General features: G+C 35.6%; 1 protein-coding gene and 1 long non-coding RNA gene across 2 annotated transcripts in view; one reads left to right on the plus strand and one right to left on the minus strand.

Moving 5' to 3' along the window:
- The window catches only part of LOC141373847 (uncharacterized), a 34,215-nt gene extending 27,562 nt beyond the window's left edge, over positions 1-6,653 (plus strand). Inside the window, exon 3 of the long non-coding RNA XR_012380194.1 lies at positions 6,335-6,653. This is a non-coding gene — a long non-coding RNA (uncharacterized lncRNA). The remainder of the gene's footprint in view (positions 1-6,334) is intronic.
- SEMA3A (semaphorin 3A) overlaps positions 1-20,732 on the minus strand; it is a 472,351-nt gene that overhangs the window by 442,978 nt on the left and 8,641 nt on the right. The gene's annotated exons all lie outside the window — the stretch shown is intronic.

Raw genomic sequence — 20,732 nt, forward strand, 5'->3', positions numbered from 1 at the left:
GAATATAAACTCATTTACCCTCTCAAATCTCATCGTTCGGTAAAATTGAGTTAAATAATTATTCACAACTTAAGTCTCAGAGACTTTACAATGTTCCCAGTACACTTGTTGACTTGTTGACTTGGATACCAGCAGTTTGAATTATAACCTCCTGTCCCACATTTGATCAGTATTTTACAGCTTTATTATATGCTATCTAAGTTAAGACACATAAAGCTCTGAGAACAGACAGGATTTTTTTTCCTCATTCAAGAATAAGGAAGCCACGGATCTCAAAGGAAGTCCGTGCAGGAAATAGAAGAGCCGGGGTTTCAGCATCTTGGTTTCAGTTGTTATTTGTGACTCCTTGCAACTGACACCACAGTGTACCAAAATATGAAACTGAATCACATAAGCTTCACTGAAATGCCTACACTCATACGCAAAGAGGGACTCAAAACTTCAAATCAGGAGAACCCCCGAGATATGCAGTTGGAAAGCGGGTTTATTTATTCCTACACTTTTAAAATAGTTTTCTTTTTATAAAATTATTTTAGCATCCTAAAGATAACCTCCAAATTCATAGAGTATATGTCATTTTCCTTATTTAAGAAAGCATAATGTGCTTCAAGTATACTTCATTCTAAATGCCATCTAATACACATGACGCTCTATACATGGGACGTGAAATGAATTGCAGATTAAATATGTTGATCAATGTTCTTAGTGAGCAGTCTGGAGCTGCCTTATGTTTCAGTCACTTATACCTTTAAAATGTGATTCTTATATTCAGTGTGTTTAAACATTCAAATAGAGAAAATTTCAAGGATTTCCAATGAATATCCTGCTGTGTCCCACCAGGAGTAACAAAATAACAGCATAAGAAGACGACAAGATTTAACTTTTGCAAAATTATAATGTTGCCCCTTGCAAAGAGCACATTTTTGGTGGGTAATTTTCCATCATGAATATGTATTTTTGATGTACAAATACTTGGAAAGCTCTTTTTTACAGCTGTCTTCACTTCTTTTGAATAAGGCAAACTTTAGATGCATAATTTAGGATACTTATGCATGGAAAGATAATATTTTGTGCATTATAATCAGCATAGGCTATGAACAAATAATGGAGAAATGTGCCTTATCCACCTTCCTTTAAATTATGTAGCGACTTTTTACGACCAAAATAAACAGAGGCTTTCTGAGAAGGGTTAAATCTACTTTAGAATATATAACTACTAATGCTTAGCTAATTTGAATACCATTAAGATGGAGTCAGTTCAAATGAAAAGAAAATTAAAGCACATAGGGGAAGTGAATTCATCTCATGTTTATAAAAAACAAACTTATAATTCATTTTGTTCTTTGATTCTAATTTCTCACTTAATCCCAGGTTGTTCAATTCTCTCACAATTTGTAAGTTTACCATCTTGGCCACAAAGACCCATGTTTCAATAGCAGGATTTAGAGGTTCGAAGATTCTACTGCCTCAGGAATACCGTTAAAATTTTGTGATATTCAGTTTTTTGTACGTTTATTTTGATGCTGAGCTATCTCTTAAGCCACTTCTTTTTTTCAAAGTATTGGTGATAGCTAATATATCTTAATCATTCCTCTCTCTCCATGAATAGATAATGCCTCATATATGACTAGCACCTTACAATTTACAAAGCATTTCCCCATGTGGTATTAAGCACTGACATGTTACATACTGAATGTTTTCTCCCCCCTCACAAAAATATACCTTATTACCAAAGCAGCCTGAGGAATTAACCAAAGATGTATGGCCTGATTTTCAGTTTATATTACATTTTTAGGATACCGCTGCTATAATATTTTATAGTGTAGCATATAATTCAGGGGTTCATATTAATCAAGCAAGAAAAAAAATGACAAAATTTTACATATAGCAACTGTGACTTCTGGAGTCTTCCCAAGGAATTTTATGTAAAGAAGCCAAAGTACCCCTGAAAGAATGTGAGAGACTAATTTTCCATGATCACTGATACTGACATTAGCTCAACAGGACTATTAGAGACTCTTATTTTTGAAATTAGAAGAGCTGTAGTCTGTTCTTTTGTCTGGCTGGTTTCCTTTAAGTCACATTTATTCTTCCTTACAGTCTGGCATTTTTAATTAGTCATGTTCCTCAAGACTTTGAGTGGGTCTATAATAATAAAGACCCTTTTAAAAGCAGAAACAAGTTACCACATATGGATGCCTACTCCACTCTATAGCTCACAATCAGGATGGACCCAAAGTTTAAAAAAAAACAAGAGGACTCTAGTAAAAAAAAAAAAAAAAAAATGGCTGAGAAAGAGTCTGCCTCATAGTCTGTATAGCATATGTTCAACCCACAACCTCTCAAATTGTAACTGACATCTCCATCTCTCTCCAGACAGAAAAGAAGTGTTTCAGAGCCCCTCCACCTAGGTTATTGACTTTGCTTGCCCATATTTTCAAAAATTCTCTCTATACTATCTTTTCCCGTCCTCTCACAGATTGAAGTTTCCTCCATTTTAATAATTTTCCCTCAATATTCTAGTCTTTAGAATTTCATTCAGCATCTCTCCTTTAAATAACCATCGACCTTTTTGAAACAGCAGCCTAACTGCATTTTCCATGGCCTAACTCCTTTCATTTCTCCACACACTGAATGTACATTCTGCCTGCACCACTTTAAGGAAATACTTTTTGAAAAACTTACCAGTGGCACCTCATATTACAATCTTTATAACCACTTAAAAATTTCTAAACAATTTCACTTCAGAAGAATTAGACTCCATTGACCTTTGTTCCTTAAAACTTGACCTTCTGAACCTTCTCTTTACATTCTCCTCAGTGTTCAAATGTGTTGAAGTTCCATCAATAATTTTCTGCTTAGGATGACTTTTCCTTCATTCTTTGTTAAGCACCTGTTCAATTGAGAATCAAATCAAACTGCCCTATATAAAGCCTTCTTTTCTTTCATGTTCCCATGAACTGCTGTAAGACACATACTGTGTCTGTGCCCATACTGTGGGCATAGACTCATTGCCCATTGCACTTAACTATATTAATAACATGCATTACAATATAACTATATTCCTATTTCCTCTATCGATTGTATGTATCCCTGTTATTCTGCCAGGGACTAAGATCAGTACCCAATATACAGTAAGCATTAATGACTAGTTAATGGATTAATTAATGATAAGTCCCGGGCATGGCTGGTGATCTAGAAACTTGAATCTCCCTTCAGTATCATTTTCTATTCAGGTACACTCCTGGTTTTCTTTCTCCCTTCCTCCCTTCCTCCCTTTCTCTCTTTCTTTCCATTCCTAGTTTTCTTTATCTTTAAAGCTCTAACAAAAGAAATTTAACTTAATGTTGTTTTGAGTTAAGGAGAGGCAGAAATTAACACATATAACAGTTTCTACCTATTGAATTCTCACAACAAGCCTGACAATAAAGCAATGTTATCCCTATTTTTCAACTTAAAAAAAAAAAATCTGTGAAAGTCATGGACCTGAGGTTATACAGCAAGTGAGGGACAGAGTACAGAAGAGAACTTAAATCTTTCTCTTCTAAGTTGTGTACTGAAGTTATAATGGAGGAAAGATAGAAAATAAGGTTGCTCTGAAGATTTGGGTGTTTTGACTGATTGCTGAAGGATGAAAAGCCTGCCATGAGAAGATAAAGAACATTCTAGAAAGAAAGGAGGGCCAGTACAATGGCTGAAGTCATTGACATGTTTGATGGTTTAAGAACAAATGTAGTGAACCAAGGGTTGCATGGAGTATGATAATGTTAAGAGTGGTAGGGAGGGATATATCATTTGGACCTTAAAATCTACAGTAAAAAATTGGCATTTTTCCCCTAATTGTCAGAGGAATACATAAAAAGGCTGTAAGGGGAATAGTGATATGGTCTGTTTTTCATTTTATAAAGTTCATTGTAATTGATGCATGGATATTAGACTACATACAACAGATATCAGAGATGTTGAATGTTAAATAAAAAGATATGAGAAAGTCACATTTAGTTGCTTTTGGAGCATAGAGGTATGAGAAAGACTTTTTATTATATAATCTGTACTTCTTTTTTATTTTTGAAGCAGGAGCATGTATTCCTATTAACAAAATAAAGAAAAAGAGAAGATTGAAGCAGGAAGAGTTGTTTCAAGTCTATCTGATTATTCAGTTTTTTTCTTAAGTCTTACCAGGGCCCTGAGCTATGTGAGGAGTAAGCATAGAGACCTGAGGTTGTCTCTAAAAAATACCTACTGTATGGCTCTAAGAGATTAAGGGTAATAAACCCCTAAGTTTTGATACTACCATTGCTGATTTCTATAATCATAAATAAATGTGTCTAGATTGTGTGCACATTTAAACAAATCACCTATATTTTCCTAATATCATTTCCTTGTATATCAAATGGGAAGATTATGCAGTGAGAGAATGGCAAATGGGGGGGTTGTCGTTCAATGGGTATAAAGTTTAAGTTATACAAGATTTATAAGTTCTAGATATCTGCTGTAAAACACAGTGCCCATAATTAACAACTCAGTATTACACACTTAACAATTTGTTAAAAGGGTAGATCTCATGTTAAGTAGTCTTACCACAAAACCAACAAACAAAACGAGGTAGGAGGAAGCTTTTGGAGATGATGAATATCCTTGTTACCTTGAACTGTAATGATAGTTTCATGGGTGTATGCATACTACAAACTAATCAAATTATAACTAAATTAAATATGTCCAATTTTTGTATATCAATTATGCTTCAGTAAAACACAAATAAAATATGGGAAGATTAATCCAAGATCTGCAATTTTCAAATTATTCCTGGGAGTCTTAACTGTTCTGTAGGAACGTAGGCATCTTCAAAATAGATGAAAGTTGACTATACAGGTAAGGACCTCCTTATAACCCTCTCCCCAATTAAATAGCTCCATTTTTTTTTTCTGTTTTAGATGTCCAATTCATAATATTTCATTTAAATTAAGCTAAAAATTATTGAAAACCATTGCTAACTTATGAGGCCACTCTCAGATATATTATGCAGATCTATCAATGACTTTTTTCCCTCCTTTTTATAGGTATTATTTATAGGTGTTTTTATTCATGCCATTGCTACTTAAGAAACAATGAATCATGGAACATTACAACAAAAACTAATGATGTAATGTATGGTGACTAACATAACATAAAAAAAAAACATAACATAATAAAATAAAATTTTAAAAAAATATATAAAATTTTCATTTTTAAAAAAATTTTGAATACAACCTTGACTCCTGAGCATGGACAATCATTTCCAACTGTATGTATTTCTCTGGAATGCTCAGAAAGATCCCAAATTCAACATACTATAAATAAAATACTTGATTCTTCTTCATTTATTTCTTTTTGCCCAAACAAGAATGCCAGAAAAGACATCCTATATTTTTCATCTCAATACATGTCCCTTGGTCCTACATTCTACCCCTAAATATCTAGCATAGCTACTCTACCCACTTAGGCTACTGCTTTCATTACAAGCATTGACATTTCTTCTGGAGGATACTAAGTACCTTCCTAAATAGCCTCCTCTAATTTCTTCCTCTTCCCCAAGACACTTCTCCAAACCTCAGCTCAAAACTATCTTCTGCTATGTAAACCTGACCATTTTTCTCTCTTTATAATGGCTTTCAATTTATCCAGGACATACTTCATATCTTGGCATAGCTTCTAACACTACAAAAAATTAATCAGTCACTAGGTACCAACCATTCCTTTTCTTTCTTTTTTTTTTTTTTTTTAAAGATTTTATTTATTTATTTGACAGAGAGACAGCGAGAGAGGGAACACAAGCAGGGGGAGTGGGAGAGGGAGAAGCAGGCTTCCCGCTGAGCAGGGAGCCCGATACGGGGCTCGATCCCAGGACTCTGGGATCGTGACCTGAGCCAAAGGCAGACACTTAATGACTGAGCCACCCAGGTGCGCCCCCAACCATTTCTTTTGGTACTTTAATGTTAAACTGGTACGTGGAGCAAGTTAGTCTGTGACATACTCAAACTAAAACTTTATTTTTGTCTTCCACCATCTTTCAAAAACATTTTTTAACAGATTTTTATTTATTTATTACAGAATGAGAGAGAGAGAAAGCACATGAGATGGGGGAGGGTCAGAGGGAGAAGCAGACTCCCTGCTGAGCAGGGAGCCCCATGCGGGACTTGATCCAGGGACTCCAGGATCAAGACCTGAGCCGAAGGCAGTCGCTTAAACAACTGAGCCACCCAGGCTCCCCAAAAACATTTTTTCATGAAGTTTACATTTCCCTACCTATGGAAGAAAACTCTGACAATCCTGTGAATTTTCTGTCCTTTCTTAGGGAAAAGATACCTCTTTGATCACTTGAGCCACAAAACACAGCCTCAGTTTAGAATTAAGATGCACCAGACTTAGCAACAAATCTTTCACCTGCCTGCGCAGGTCAGCCTCGGACTGGAGGGCCAGACGGTACTTTGAACCTGAAAGATGCTAGAACCTGTTTTCACTGGAGAGCCTTGATGAGTCATCCAGATGTCCTCAGCTGAGACCCTCACTCCTGGAGTGCTCTGGGCTCGAGGTGATGGAGGTGGCACCACTTTTCCCCTTTCTCCTGTGAAAATGGTATCCACCAGTTGGCAACTATTCTTCTTAATAAAATTTCTTCATAAACCCTTCACCCTCTCTTCACTCTCAGCCTGTAAATGGTTTTGGAGGACTACCAGTGTTCAGAAATTTCCTTCAAAAATCTGCATGTGGTGATTCAGCACCTCTACGTGCAGTTTTGCACTTTTCAGTTTTTGGAGTCTTGTTGAAGTTTCAATTATAGTTTGCATTATTTAATTTACTTCTTAATTTGTTCCTCTCTAAAGGAGGAATCTAATTGCCTTTGTGGACACTGAGCTTAAGAGGAGTTAAATAAAGTTTTTTTAAGTTGTAGATCACATAAATGACTAAGTCAGAAATCGATTCCAGGCACTGGACTCTGGGTCCATGACCTTAGGCACTGAACTACTATGTTCTGGTCTCTATCTACTTTTTAAGCCATTTTCCACTTTCCGTGCATTCGAACATCACCGATCTTCTTTTTCTTTACCAACCTTTTTTCACCTTTCACCTTCATGCAGGCCATTTTCTCTAACAGAAAAGGCCTCCCCTTTTCTTTCTTTGACAGTGATTACCTTATGGAACTCTTATTCAAAACAGCTACTCTCTTGACCACACCAGAAGGCCGGAGCACTTCCTTCAACATGCCTGGAAATAGCAGTGTTACTATACCATCTTTTTTCTTATTTCTTGTTCTAATAAACTGTTTATATTTCAACTCTCCTGCTGAAACTCTGAGCCTAAGGCAGATAGATACTATATTCTATTCATTAAAACCTAAGGGAAATGTTTGCTTAATGAATAAATGATAGACTCTATGCAGGCTACCATTGGTGAGACGAAATAGTTGTTTTGAATTCGGGAGAGAAGAGTAAATCCTTGGAAATGACCTAGTCCAATAAACTCATTTAAGAGTCAAGGAAAATTAGAGCAGCAGAGGAAAAGTTACTTATTGGAAGTACCCAATATTTTAATTTGAAACTCTCTTTCTCCACGTCTTGGGAGTTTTTGCAGTCCTTCCTTATTTGCACAGAACTTTTAGCAAGGTCATGTGGCACAATGCCAGCATGCAGAACCTTCACTTGCATCTTTCTAAGGCCTAGCAGATGTGACTAGGCTGTGCCAGGACCACCTGGGAGTCATTCCTAAGTGGCAAGACTTGTCTCACTTATGTAAAGGTTATAACTACCATCCACAGCAGGTGCTTAGTTTACAGCATTCAAGGTCATTTACAAAGGCACTTTGCTAGGCTCTTAGATGCCACAAAGCTCGTATCACAGTAACACTGTTAGCTTATATGGCTCTCTCTCTGTTTTTATCAACTCTTTAGGTCAATGGTTTTCTGCTACCTATAACTTTGATTTTAACTCCTCCTCAGAGATAAGGTATAAATTATGAATAAGTGAATGAATGAACAAAAACATGTTACCGGTTAAGAATAATTTAAAGGTAAAAATTAGTGAGAGGGGCAGAGAGATTTACCTTCATGTACAGCAGAGGTTGGTGCTAGATTAAACAATCGGGTTCCAAGGTTTTTCTAATAAAGATTTATGAGGACTGGATTCATATCAAGAGTAGTTTTTGTTTTCTTTTTTTTAAAAATCCATCTCTCTGCAGTAAAATCCTCCTATTTTTGAAAAAGCTAGGTCAGTCTTAGTCAAATTTTGCACTTTCCAGGTTTTGTTTGTGATAATATTGATATGCAACAAAAGCAGAGGCGAGTTTTTCTTTTTTACAGTTCATTGCAAGAAAAATAAATAAAATGGTCAACATTCAAGGAATTTTTATGAAAAATTTTTGACCCAGTGAGGTCACAGAAGTGATTATATCTTTAAAAAAAAATACAAATAGGCTGACCTGAAAGGCATATCACATGTGTTTCAAAAGTAATGCCCGTGTTTCATGTATTGATATTTTTGAATAATAAATTTTCTATCCTTCTCTCGAAAAGGGCAAGTGTGGTTATGGCTATGAATGATGTAATATTACTTCCTGTCTTTGGGAGACCTTCGATCTTGTTAGTGCTGCTATCCTGTTTGACTATAACCCTGTAATCTTTAAAGAATGTTTTTGGTCATGGGCCCTCACCTTCGAGTGATTTCATCCAGATACAGTTCCATAGGCTTTACTGGTTTAAACAGAAGAAAAGAGCAGACCATCTGAATGAAATAAAATGTCACCATTAAATTGGTTGTTGTAGCTTAAGGTACAGTGTAATGATATTTTTCCAGCCGCTGCTTTCAGTTGGATTTAAAGTTTAGAAAAAGCTTTGCATCTGATAAAAAATAATAAAGCGCAGGTTGTGTTACTTCCTTCTTTTGTGTCCCAAAACATGAGGAACGTCTTTGTGCTTTTACATGGTAACTGATGATCATTAAGAATTTCTTTCTTTCTTTTTTTTTTGTTAACTAAATAATTGCCCATATGTGCTAACTGGGGTATACGTGAAAAGTGCCTTTGAAAAAAAGTAAAAGCATTCTTCCAATAACTATAACTGTAACTTGGGTCGATTTGTATAACTTCTCACATGTAGTTGATTCCTTCTATAAAATGGTTTAATTACTTATGTAAAATGAGGTGTCTAAGTGATAAATCTGTTGTTACCACCAAGGGATAAGAGTTATTTCACCTAATCACAATAATTAATTTTGTTTCCCAACCATGCTGATAGTATGTTATATTCATGAAGAATATAGACTTTAGAAAAATACACACTTAAATATAATCTGAAATAATGGTTATCTCTATTAGTTTCTTTAAAAATTGTTAGTGAAATAAAAGGGGTAAAAGTAAATAAAAACATATTAAATATTTTAAACAAAAACTAAAGTAGAAAAGCTTTTATTACCCTGAGATTAGCACAGCGTATAAACATTCACCAATTATTAACTTTACCGCTAGTTAACCTAATGAAGAATGGGAAGGAGAGAAAAAAAAATCATTACAAGTTTCCTTAAGTACTTGTTATACTTCATAAGGAGTTCATAAATCCTCTATTGTTTCCATTATCAGAAGTTTCAAGGTCAATATTAAATAAGGAAAAGTGTTTTCCTTGCAAATAATGTCCTTAAAAAAACCTCGTTTTTATTTTTCTTTAATTTGGCCAAATGTATGTTCCTATTCAAAAATATATTTAATTTTAGATTAGAAGTAGGCTGTGTGATAAAGCATTTGAGGAGACACAAATGATCCCTTGAAGAAGTGGAAGACAGAGTTGTGAAATATTGTTACAAAATAATTTTTTTTAAAATGCTCTGGAAGGTGAGAACATGGGAACATGTAGTCTGGACCTTGGTGGGTGAGTCCCACCATGCTGAGACCCAGCAGTTTAACTTAAGGACAACGCGTGATGCATTTGAGACAAAGACTCTGTCAGGTGATGTCAAAAACCTGAGGCTTATGCATAAGGTAACAGCTAATACTTACTTATAGATGTTATATAGCAAGTTTATACACAGAAATCCCAGAACTCATTCTCCAATTATCTTTTAATTTTTTAACACTTCTTATTTAGCAATATTCCTTAGTGTGAGCTCTAAAAAGAGTACCATAGGGATAAAAGTAGGCTCAATCTTTTTCCCATTCACCCATTTGGCTGCCTGAGGTTTGAATTCTTTCTCCTTCAAGACTGCACTTGACACCTTTTCTCATAATTGGATTTTACATATAAAATTACTGGGGTCAGAGGGAAAAACGGATTATGATTCTCTACTGGCTAGCAAACAGTGAGGATGAAAGCATTGAGTGTAGAGAGAGGAAGGAAAAAAAAAAAAGAAAGATGGCCTTCTGTTAACAGCCCTTCCAATAGGCAAGTAGGAGGACTGAACTGGGGAATTATGCTATTTTAATCACGTATTCCAGCAAAAACTCTGAAGTTCACAACCAGCAATACACACGAAAGAAGCAGCTTTTTTTTTTTAAGCCAGATACTAGGGTTCAATCATACTAGGATTGAACTAGGGTTCAATCATTTTCCTTATCTTTTGGGATGTTTCGTTTTTGTCCTGAGCCATAAACTATTAATGCTTATGAGTGGCCTTGTAGGGGAACTGAAATTAAACTGTGCTTTTTCTCCCACAACAGTAATTTCTTTTTAGCAATCAGAGTGACTGCTCAACATGATACCATTCTAAAAGGCTAATGTTTTTCAGACTCATCCCATTTATGTCTCCCTTATTAAGTGATATAGAAAGCTTTAAAGAGATACAAGAAAATCCCTAAAGGAGGAAGTTTAGGTACTTTTTTTTCAGTATCTTGTTTTTAATAAAAGGTTGGAAATGTGACTTAATGTCAATGTATCTCATTTTTCCATGGCACAAAGAAGAAATATCTGTAGGAAGAATCAAAAGACCTTGAAATCCACAGTGATGTTAAAAAAGCAAAGCTTGGATTTGTAGGACAATAACTCCAGTCTTTTGAGGGATAAAAATAGAAATTGTGTTAGCAACCTATCCCAGTGGCTTTCTATTCTCATGGGAGGGAGAAGGAACGAACGTGTTATGAAATCTAGACCTGGAATTGCCAGAGTGCAACAAAACCCCCAATTCCCCCAGCTGCAAAAAGACCGTCTCAGCCCATCCATACTTCTAGGCATGTTTTTTTTCCCCTGGTTTCTAGGGAAACATGCTCTTATACCTAAGGCTGACTTGGGAAATCCTTTTTTAGACTCCGGTAAAAATCTGGCACTTATAATTGTGAACAACACCTAGGAATAGTGGCCCTCCAAATCACCTGACTCTCAGATTTTTTTCTCCCTTAGTAGCTTAGGTGAATGCTCAGGATTATTATTAACTGCTCTGACTTGACACTGATTGCTAACTAAATTTAATAGAGTTTTAAGAGACTAACTCAATGAATAGTAGCAGATAGCTCTGGGGATTACTTAACCTCAAATTGAGTGCCCGGTCTAATAAAATATTAATATATATGGCTGTAATAGAAGGGAAAGCATATATGAATATACACATGTGCTTATATGTCCATGTAAGTAAAATCAAGAGAAATGGCAATTTTTTTTTCAAGAATTGAGGGAAAGTTGGCTTCAAGTCACAGCCTACAAAGAAAGACATGAGTTGCACTGTCCCATTCCCCCACTCCAACACGTTTCAGGAATTACAGAAATGTTGAAGAAGTCTTTGGACTTTGAAGGGATATGGATTTGGGGTACAGAGGAGGTAAAGTAAACATTTAGACCTTAGGAGAGCTTACTCAACGGCCTAATTATTCAAGAAATAGGTTAAAACTTTTTAGTGCTTTGCAGTTTTACTGGTCAGGAAGCCGCTGATATTTATTCTAACTTTTAATCCATATCTTTTTCCCATCAAACTCTCTAGACTTTTTCAGATAAAACATGCCCCCCAGCCCCATTTATACCAGATAAGACACTCAGGCATTCAGGTTATAAAATACTTTTAAAAATTTTAGAGCTAAATAAAATCCTCTTTTAAAAACAAATTCATATGCCAGATAAATCATATAATACAGTAAGAGGTAAACTCAGTCAGAAATCAGTATTCTGCTCTTACACTTTCACCATGACATACTTTACTATATTATTTCAGAGGAACGCAGGCCCACAAAACCAGTCAAATCAGTAGGTTTTAACAATGGAAAAAGGAAAATTTAAAACATAATGAAATATTGACATTCAAGAAGGAAAATAATACTCTCCCTGCAAAATGGCAAATTATATAATTAATTAACAACAGCTTTTAATATCACCATGAGTTTAGAATGATATAGTGACCGTTGGTAACATTTCCAATTATGGTGAGAGGTAGTAACAAGGGTACTTGGTGTTACAAAATTGGCTTTAGACTGCTCTGGGTCTGAATCACAGCTCTTCCCCAACTCTAGATACGAACCTCAACAACTCAATCTCTTTGAGCCACCAGTTTTGCTTTCTTCATAGAGGTATGTTTGGGTTTAATGGGAAAAAAGGAAACCACACGCGTGCGCACACACGCATACACACACACACACACACACACACACACAAAGATATACATAGTTAGGCAAAAATACCCGATACCTAAGTACTTATTAAATATTAGTTTCCTTCCTCTTATTCCCTCTGAAGTTTTTCACATTAATCTTTGTGTTTAATCACATTATCATCTTCTATAATTTTAACTTAAAAATGAATGTGATTATAAGAATAAAAGAAGGGGGAAAGATTAAAATGCTATCCATGGATACATCTTAGTATTCCGTATTTAAGTCAAAAGTAATACATGTTTTAATTACCATGAAAATGGTTGAATAAAAATACCTGATCATTCAGACAGTTCAGAAACTAAGGAGAGAACTTCCAATCCTAAAGAAGAATCCCCAAACTGTAAGAATTATCTTAAACATTGGTCTAAAGTGGAAATATATACATTAAAAGAAAAAATTAAGCAGACAAATATAATTAATAACACTACACTGAGGCAGGAATGAATTATAGTTCTATTTTCCATACCTTTAGTGCTGGAGAGCCCAGATCCCCGAGACACACACGGGTCCAGATCTTGGAGATCTGGATGAATTCAAAACTCTACATGACTGTGTATGTTCCGTCATGGTGACAACGCGGGGTCTGTCTCAATGGCTAGAGGTGGGAGAATCCTAACTCACTTTCCTATCTCTTGGCCTGGGGAAAAAAAAAAAAAGTTTCCTTCTGATTTCTCTAATATTAAAAATACTATCATAAGAGAATATAAATGAGCTAAACCTGAAATGTCCTTGCTAGAGGAAACAGTCTTCCCATATTTTAAATGAAAACAAAACAGAACAAAACAAAACAACAGATGAGAGACATTACTGTGTGTAAGCCACAAATAGCATCACATAGGAACTTCACCTAGAACAGGACCTTCCTGGGTGGTGAAGTTGGTCTTTGAGACAAGTGAACCCAAAGCTTGTGCCTCTCAAAAAGGTAGGCTGTTCCCCAATAACAGGACTACAGGAACCACAGGTGAGAAATTCTGCTCCCTATTTATATCATATAGAATTCCAGGGGAGTGGGTTTTCTCATTCAATAGTTAATGCCAAGGACTGCTCTTTTTTTCCAGAGAAACATTTTGATATTAGTACACCTATTCCTCCTTGTATGAGCTTTAACTCTGGACATTTTATCCTTTAGGTAGGTATAAAAAGGAATATGACTTTTCTCCCCCGCATTAGGCAGGTGAGAGCTGGTACATCCAGAACCCAAAGGAGAACTGAACTCTGACTCTGGCATTTATATAGTGTATTTCCTCTGAAGAGTGTGAAGCACATTATGTTAATTAATAGCCAGTATTCTTCAGTGCATCCCTAGAGAGGGCAAATGCAGGTGAGGATCCTCACACCCTCACTTCTACCCTGGGAAAAAAGGAAGGTCCATCCCTAGTAAAAATTGAGAGAGAATACAAAGGGCCAGTGGGAATGAATGTTTGTATTTGGTCAGAAAAATTGCCCGCCTAGTTAAGGGACACGAGAGCTTTGGACAGATGACAGAGGTTGTAAAAGGCGAAGAGAAACTGGAGGGAGGAGAAAATCTTTAAAGGTACAAGGAAAGAGAAGGAAACAGAGAGGATGAGGAAGAAACAGTGAAACATCTGTGACATCATTTTTCTTCCAGAAGGCCTCAGATGGGCTACAGGCGCCAGGGTTCTCACCCCCGCCCTCAGGAGTGCGTGCTGGGTCCCAGGAGTGTTGCAGCTGGGGCAGGAGGGGCAGGAACAGCCCCCCTCACATTCCCTAGTGAAAGTGTATTTTACTAGACACATTCAATCCGAAATGTCCTTGCAATGATGAAATGTTAGAAAGGCAGACTCTGGTTTTGTAGTTGGCTTGTGTTTCTTTTATGTCTGCTTATGTGTTTGTTTGTTCATTTGGTGTGACAGTGTGTGTGAATGTGATGAGTGGTTGGCTGTTTCTTGTGTTGGTTTTGGGGTAGTTGTGGTGTGCTGACTGGCTGTGTTAAGGTTAAAAAAAAAACACATGAAACAGATATCATTTTCTTAAACTCCTTTCTACTTAACATTTGAAAAAAAGTATCAAGTGAGAAACTGCAGTCATACAGATGTTGGAGCTGACTTTATTGGGTTGGGCTGGACACTCTGACCTAACTCTTTCACAGATAAAATAAGACTGAAATGAATTTCAAGAACAGCCTTTAAGAAAAAAATTCACATAATGTGCAACCCGGTGCTTTTGTTGGGAAGTAGGAGGTATCCTTATTTTCTTTATTTTTTTTCTCCAATCTTTTCTAAGTAAATTACTGCTCAGCAAATATTTTGTTAACTGATAGGTGATGTGAATGGGATTTACTTACAAAACTCCTAGTTAATCTATGATACCCATTCCTGTTCTCACTTGAAACAATATTCATGGCAGCAGTTTTTGATTCCCATGAAATTTTTTTTATTTCTTTAGAACCTAGGGATAATGGGAAGAAAGTTAGTTTAAAAATCTTTTAAATAAGTCTCAGCCATCCAAATATGGAGCCACCAACCAGGTGGGGGTCTGCAAAATAATGCAGTAGAGTAGTAGGATTTAAAGTCAGTTGTATTAAATTAGACTGACAGCGCTTAATTTGATGAGTTAAATAATTTTATTCAATAAGTGACATGAAAGTCTAATATATGGTAGGCATTTAGGTGACCAAGTGAAAAGGTAAAAATACTAAACAAAGATAAAAATTCTCTTTTACAAATACTGAGTATATTGTTCTGCTATGTTACTAGAATCTTGTATTTTACATGTATCAACATTCAAACTGGTGAATAACCAAAAAACTGATAAGAGTAAAAATGAAAAAACATTAGAAAAGAATTTTATGCAGTCCAAACTCTTTAAATTGCCTAAGAACCTAATATAAGACACTAACTTGTACAATTGCAATAGGGTTTACTTTGCTCTTAATCGTGTTATCATTAAATAACCACCTCTTGTAACTTGGAGACCTGGCTACAATTATTAATTATCCTAGCCAAGTTCTGTAAAAAAAAAAAAATTAAGATAACATTGTAATCAGTTTTCCATTACCTGTTCTCCATAATAGCACCTAACAGTTATATTTAGGGGGAAAAAAAAACCCCCAAACTTGTCTTATTCCTAGTTGTTCCTTTGCAAGTATAAAGCATGATAGAAGAGTACCTGCCAAACTTTTTCAAAATAAAATAATAAATCATAATACAACCTTTATATGTTTATATCATTGTTTCAATAACAGCAATGACCTCAAGTATTCTTGAAGTGACATGGTTCCTTAAGCAACATTACTCAAATGCATAAATGTATGTATTGCAGAAGACATTCTGCAAAGATGAATGACAGAAATTTATTTCCATTTATTTGCTCAAATTCTGAGTTAAATCTGCAATTATTTTCCCCCACCTTGTGTGAAAAGAATGTCAGTGTATATGGTCATGTCTAAACTATTTATCTGTATATACAGTGATGTGAGGGTATGGAATCTACTAAATAATAAGTGAAACAGATAATCAGTATCAGTCTTAGTATCCTGGTACCTTCAAGACCATCCTTGGGGCCATGAATGAAGGAATGACAGAAGTGCTTAGAGAGTCAACTAAGCAATGGAGAGTAATTGCTGTGAAGCTATTGACTAAATCTCAAGACAGAAGGTTAGTATTAGATTTGATGCCTTTGTGGAGCTCGTTCTGCCTGAACTCTCTTTTGTCAAGTCCCCCACTCATTATCACCTTCTTCCTCAGTTAGGTAACTGAAAATTTCAAGGGAACAGCTAACCAGCCAGTGTCGAGGTAACATCTTTCTGGAGTTGAAGTCATCGTGTTACAATGATTTGTTTTTCCAGTGAGATTTCACATTTGTTAAAATATACCTTGAAATGCAGTTGTAAGGGAGACCCTCCCCTGCCCTCAGTTGCTCACACCTTCTAGCGTCAGTTCCTTCTGGGATTCGGAGCAAAACTGAGCACTTTGGCAAATCTAAAAATAATCAGTCCATTAGTATCAAGTTGCTTTCCTGACTACAGCAAGGTGCTCCTTCTGCCTCCCCAAACCCCAGCCATCCTCCCACATTCTTTTCCACCTCACCCTAAGATGCATTATGTTCAAAATACAACGGGAACTTCATTGACTTACTGCTCTCCCCACAAAGATTGAGGTTGTAAAACATAATTGCATATAAACTTACACACAAAATCTTTTCCAATTTTGTAATGTCATTTTACTGCAACTCTAGGTGGTGAATGCAGATCTTGGTAAAAACAAAACTGGGATGTAAAACATACACAATAAATTGGAATGCATTAACTAATGGTTGACATTTTGTATCTTTCCATTAACATTACTATATAGTTTTTGTGAACCCCCCCAAATAGAAAATATAGATTTTGTAGCCTACAAAGGATTATGGAACTGGGTGCTATTATTTCAATAAAATGGGTTATATCTATGGGTGAGAATATTTCAAGAATAAATCTAAAATGTTGTATTTAAAAGAGGATATTTCTTTTATCCTTCTCTTTGTGATTTTCTGACAGAAAATATTTCAGGAAGTCACTGTTCTTAAAGTAAGCAGTTGTTCCTGCATGTCTGGAGTTAATATTAAATATGACTAGCAGCAGTTATAGGAAAAGGTTATTTTTCATATATTTACGGGGTTAATTAGAAAGTGATATGCGACACACTCGTGATTATCAACCTTATAAATGGCACTTTAAAAAAGCATTGTTCAGTTTTTTCCTTACCAAATATATCTGAACATGCTCTTCAAAATAATTTTTCCAATTTTGTATCTTTCTTTGAACACCTGGAAAATTAATTAGTATCTACCTAAAGAAATAGAGTCAAATGTTCCCTTTCAAAATACATTTTTCTTACAGCCACTCACAGAACAATAAAAACATTCCACTAAGATTCTTTTTCATGGTGAAGAATGCATTCCGTGGGGTCTACTTTGGGGGATTGTAAGGGGAGAAACCTGGGGTGCTTTAAGGTTAATGGACAGTGATTAAGGTTAATGGCTGAGTGCTTAAGGTTAAGTGCTGTATTTACATAGCTGCCAATTCTCTTATTAAAAAAAAAAAAGTGTTCATGTCTATCAATCAGCTCCAGCTAATAGCCAATTAAATAGCAAATGGGGTATAGAGGCAGAAGTTAAAGACCCCTCAATCTGCATATACAGGGTGGGATTGTCATTTCTCAGTCAAGAAGTATTTACTGAACACCTATTTTGTCACGGCCATGTGGCACAAAGACAGTGGGAGCCCTGGTCTCTGTGCGCAAGAAGCTTAGCCTCTAGCAGGTTATGGAAATGCCTCAGGACAGGCAGCTATCAAAAATGACACAGGTAATACAGGTTACAGAATTCAGGGCAGGAAAAGATCCTGCCTCACTCAAGATTTCATAGACTAGGGAAAGATGTTTCCATTACACCATAAAATTAATGGTTTTCAAAGAGCTATATTTCATTCTTTAAAAAAGTACACAACCTCAAACAGTGTGAACCTATGCCAACGACACTGTGTGCTATCCATACTGTTCTGCCGGAGTTTGACCATTAAAACTATGCCCACGGTTTATCGATCATATCACGAAGAAGCTTAAGGGTTAGAAATATCCAATTGCTTTTCTTTTTCACATGTAAAATCTCAAGGTCAATTTAAAACAAGGACAACGATAACCACAAAAACAGCCAGAGCAAAATGACATTAGCACACTAACTTTGAATTCCGTGTAAACTTACTTGGATTAGGCAAGTCAGAAAAGTTTAGGCTAGTGTAGGGTCTGAAGTCTCCGGCAGTTGTCCAAGGCAAACTTTATCACTAACCCCCCAATGACAACATGATTAATTATATAAATGAAGTTTTACTAAAACAAGATTAATGTTCATCTTGGCAGCAGCCACTGGGAACAATACTCCATACGTGGAGCAGCTTCACCCTCCCTCAATTAGCAACAGTCAGGCAGGGCTTTTTGTATTTCTCTTTTTCCTTTTTTCACTCCCTCTGAATTTCCAGCTGATTTCAGAAGGAAAGTATGCTAGGGATGGAGGATGTAGGGGTTAGGGGCTAAGGAGGAACAGCAGGAATGGCAGAGAAGGTGAAAAATGGACTTGTAACACATAATCATCAAAAGTAAACTTCAAAACTTAGATTATTTTCATTCAGTAAGGTTCTTCCATTGGCTGGTTTCAAAATCTTTCGAGCATGAGAATGAAACAGGCAGAAGTGACTGGACAGCAGAAAGTGACACTGAGTTGTAACAGATCCTCATCTCCTGACTGAGACTGCTGGCCAGGGGGCCCCTTCCTGGGTCAGAGGTGGCCACAGACTGATCTCAGCTCGGAGGTGGAAAGGAAGCGAGCTCGGCCCTCGGCCTGAAACTTAACTCTTTTAATTTTTTTTTGGAAGCTTGTAACATTAGAAACACCTTTCGAATCAAAAGATTGCCCTTACTAAAATATAAACACGCCCCAAAGGGTTAAAACTAGTAATTAAAAGATACCCATCACACTGTATTTTTCAACATGCTGTGTCTTTGCTGAATTGGCTTCCCGTCCAGGGCCTAGCAGTAATTACTACACCCAAAGAATGAGTGTTTTGATTTAGGAATTACTGGGGAAGAGGGTGACAATGCCAGAGAATAAAGACTATTTAAGAGCATGGAGCTTTCTGAACTGACAACACTCTGCTGTTGGCAGAAGTTCAAGTTTGGGGGTAATCGGAAGTCAGTATGAAGACTATGAGCAGGAGGGTGACTCAACTGTTGAGAGAAGGAAAGAGAAATTGCTCCCTGAATTGAAAATGTTGTGAAGAGAATGGAAGTGTCAAAGATAAAGTTCGTAACACTCAAAATTTGCTAAAGGTCAGTCCTGTTCTCTGTATTTCCTGGTTTTTTAGGCTTCTAAGTAGAAAAAGGTGCACCCTTTCATTGTGGGGTTGACCAATGAAAACACACTAGGGTCAGTCTAAATCTTCAGTGACCCACCAGTCTTTCAAATACGCATTACCTCTACCTTCTTTTGCACGTGTCTTAATTATTAATGGCTTCTGCAGCACAGATTGGGATCAAATCTAAACCCTACACATTATTTCAAAGATCTTGTAACTGTGACATGCCTTTGTTAAAAGAAATTAAAAAATGCTTTAAATATATTGTTCATCCAAATGAACAGAGTCAGCCACAGCTGATGTTAAAACTCATTATCTACTAAATAAGAAATGCAGTGTATATAACAACAACAAAAAAGATCTAATAGAAACTTCATATATCTCTGACAAATTTTCCAAAGATTTATAGCTCTAATTTCAAGATGGGATATGAAATAATTGCAATATGTTTTTCTATTTCTTTAAGTAATATCATTCTTAATATGGTTTCCTATTTTTTTCTTTTATTACCCATAATTTAAGATAAATTAAGTTCACTATTTTCAGCTAATTACATTGCATCATCTCCTTTTCATTATGGTGTCTATAGTTTGACAGAATAAAAAATTATCTGGAATAGAAAAAAGGCAAATTATTATCTATTTAAAGTGCAAGAAATGCTTTTGAATTCCTTAATTCATGATAAGCACTTAACAGAAGCCAGCAAAATTAACTAAAAGAATCAATGTCCTCATTTTTCAATATTCAAATAACTTGAGGATATTTAATTACTCAGGAGTTTATTAATTGTCAAGATTGACTTTAAGTCATTTAAATGTATCATAAAAAATAAAATTCTTTAAAATATCAGCATACATCTTTATGAGTGATACATCATTGTTATCTTACCCAAGTATTTTTTTTAAATTCTGTTTTATGTACTGCTGTTCATTAATATTATCACAAATGAAATAATATGCATACACATATTTTAAATTAGAAATAAAAGAAACTATATACCATATATTATCTATTTAAAAGTTCTCAGGTAAAAATATTGAGGCAGTGTTATTAAATGACCTGTCCATGGTCATACAACTAATTTTGACCTTATGCAAGTACAATCTTTGAAATTTTGGTAAATTCTCTACTCATTATAAGACTATGTATATAAATGCACATACATTTTATAATTATTGTAGAGCTGATACCTATTCCTAGAAAGTAAACTAGTAGACTCAACCTGGTTTGCATATAGTTTCCTAGTGTTCACCTTTTTAAATAGAACTATTATAAATTCTTAGCAATG

The sequence above is a fragment of the Callorhinus ursinus genome, unplaced genomic scaffold (genome assembly GCF_003265705.2).
Source record: "Callorhinus ursinus isolate GAN/ISIS: 27379988/994484 unplaced genomic scaffold, GSC_fseal_2.0 scaffold12, whole genome shotgun sequence".
NCBI classification, from domain to species: domain Eukaryota; kingdom Metazoa; phylum Chordata; class Mammalia; order Carnivora; family Otariidae; genus Callorhinus; species Callorhinus ursinus.